The sequence below is a fragment of the Channa argus genome, chromosome 4 (genome assembly GCF_033026475.1).
Source record: "Channa argus isolate prfri chromosome 4, Channa argus male v1.0, whole genome shotgun sequence".
NCBI lineage: Eukaryota > Metazoa > Chordata > Actinopteri > Anabantiformes > Channidae > Channa > Channa argus.
This window is the reverse complement of record NC_090200.1, coordinates 7,264,015-7,266,698: the sequence shown is the minus strand read 5'-3', so window position 1 is coordinate 7,266,698 and position 2,684 is coordinate 7,264,015. Positions and strand designations below refer to the sequence as shown.

The 2,684-nt window shown below is 37.4% G+C and overlaps 1 long non-coding RNA gene across 1 annotated transcript; it reads right to left on the bottom strand.

Moving 5' to 3' along the window:
• Positions 1-562: 562 nt before the first annotated feature.
• LOC137126099 (uncharacterized) lies at positions 563-2,103 on the bottom strand. Its single transcript, XR_010914282.1, has 3 exons — positions 1,899-2,103; positions 1,436-1,567; positions 563-1,311 (listed from the first exon to the last, which is right to left on the bottom strand). It is a non-coding gene; the product is annotated as an uncharacterized lncRNA (long non-coding RNA).
• Positions 2,104-2,684: the final 581 nt, after the last annotated feature.

The window sequence follows — 2,684 nt, the reverse complement described above, 5'->3', positions numbered from 1 at the left end:
TGCAAACTATTCAACTCTAAACACTGAACATTTCTACTTGATGTGAGGCTGGTTTTCTTTTTCACACTCATATTTCTGCCTCCAGCGTTGATACAACCATGATGTTGCAGATGTTGCCATGCTCATAATGCAATAAGTGAGAATTAGTGGTAACACCGTAATGATTATTACGTTGAAATATAATGTTCAGAGGATGTTTCTGTCTCACTCCTATGTTCTGTCGTGTGCTGTGATATAAACATGGATAACATTAGAGTCAACTGCACAGCTGAACAATGTAGTTTGTGCTTTGTCCAACTCTCCCTGCCATGAAACAGCTTTACTTCAGTCATTATGCTCCGCCACACTCTTTAGGTATGTGTGGTTATTGCATTACAATAAATAAGAGAGCTGCCAAACATTCTCATGCAGAACCTACGAATACTGTTTTTTAGCAAAAAAAGTATTTTTCACAGTAAATGTTTATGACTCGATTTCTTTTTGAGCTCTACTATTCTTAAGAAAATGATAAAAAAAAATGTTGAGGAAACATTTAGTAAAATAAATTCTCTGAGGCAACAAGTTGGTTGACAAAGATTTGGTTTATTGCAAAGTGCAGGACACTTAATGACTGACTACCTAGTAAATAAAGATGAGAAATAGAACCTACCAGCACAATTCATGTTACATCTGATGTTACATGTTCAGACAATAAACAATTTCACCCAATGCCTCTTCTTATAACCTTTAACAGTTTATTACAATCAGAAGATAAATCAGCTAAAAGTGGTGATTTCAAATTAAGATCTAGAAATGGTCATCGCATGTGATATATTGGACATTTGATAACCAAGCAGTTTAGGTACATTAAGATGTCACTTACTCACTCAGCGCACTGTGGGTCTCAAAGTGAACAGGTAATTGGTTTTCACATTTGACTTTAACTTTCGCAGTGAGACGTTTAACCTCATATTTACAGATAGGGGGATTGGCTGTACAGTCAACAATATCAAAGTCTTTCTCACTTAGTACCATGTCATTTTCTACACCTTTACAAATATCTTTGACCTTCTGTTCATCAGCCAAAATGAACGTATTGATTAGCTTACAATTGTTGCGTTTACTGTTGATTTCCCTTGCAAGAATCACTTCATCACATGGCCACTCTTCATTCATTATGTGCTGTGTTCTGAATTGCTCATAGGTTCCTTTACGGTCCACAGATAGCACAGTGGGAGAGTTTGTATCTCTTGGTTGGATGTTACTTCCAGACAGCACAGTGGCAGAGAGCAGCATCAGCAGCACACATGCAAACAGGATTTTCATTGTTTCCTGGTGAAGAAAAAACATTTTTCCAAAGGACAGTTTAATGTACAAAACGTAACAGCAATTTCAACAGGCTGGTATTCTGTACATTACATTGTCATACCATAATTTTTCAAAAAACGTTCCTTACTTTATGTCTTTCTGATCTGATGAATGATTAGTTGGTTCTTTGGTTCACTCTCTGTAACCAGAGCAGGTACAGAAGTCGTCTGAGGCACCAGTTGGTGACGATGTCTTCAGTGAAGTTCTCTGAAGCTGCAGCCTGATAACAGTGAATACAGTGCATTACATAGTTCTGGAGATTACTTCTATCAAAACTATTTGAAAAAATGTACAAAGACAAATAAATATACATTCTCATTGCACTAAGCATCAATATCACAGGTCTCACTGACTGCTGAGTTTAAACTGACTTTCAGCACATTTAAACTCCCAGTCTGCCCCTTTATGAACTAAAGACCATCAAGATGTTGGAGTGTGCGATAAAGTTTTTGTGAATGAGTAAAAAGAAGCAGCACAGTCTTAAATCTTCTTCCTCTCATCTACAGAGGAACTGGAGCTGCAGTCTGTCCACTAACTAAACTAAGTCTTACCTTAGAAGCAACACCTGAGTGGAGACACGAAGAGTGGGACTTCTTTTGTTCTGGGAGACAGAGAGAGTCTAGGCAGGTCCTCCAGGAGAGCAGGAGTCTGAAGCTTTGCTTCCTTTTCACACACATTTTATATTGTTCTTCACAGGAAACTGCAGCATCAAGAAGCACAGATCATCACAAGATTGGTTACAACTAAATCTTCTGTATCCAATCAAAAGCATCATTAAAGTAGTGAGTGTGTTTGTTTCAGAGGTGTGAGAAGTGTGTGTGTGTGAGAAGGTGGTCTCTATTCCAGGAACTGAAAGGGGGCGTCTAAGCTCAGTGTCTCAGCAGCTTTTATCACCTTTAAAGGATAAAACCCTGTACAACTTCATTACAATGTTGATTTAACCTTTAGTTCAACTTCATGAACATGTGAAATCTCACAGTTAATGTCATTTGGCCCAACTCATTAAAATATTGGTGATCTGCTACAAAAAGTGTTATGTTGTAGGTTAATATATATATAAATGTAAATACCAGGAAGTTACTGCTAAAATACTGAACATTTGTCTCATATTCATCTTTTCATCTCAGGTGCTCTGGTTTCCTCCCACAGTCCAAAGACGTGCATGTTAGGTTAGTTGGTGACTCTAAATTATCCGTTGGTGTCAATGGTTGTCAGTCTGTGTATGTGTCACTCTGTGTTGCCCCTAAGATAAACTGGCAAAAGTGTTAAAAAACAATCAATTGGTCTTCCTGTTCCAATATTAATAAAGGAAGTGAATAGGATTTTCAAAATATAAC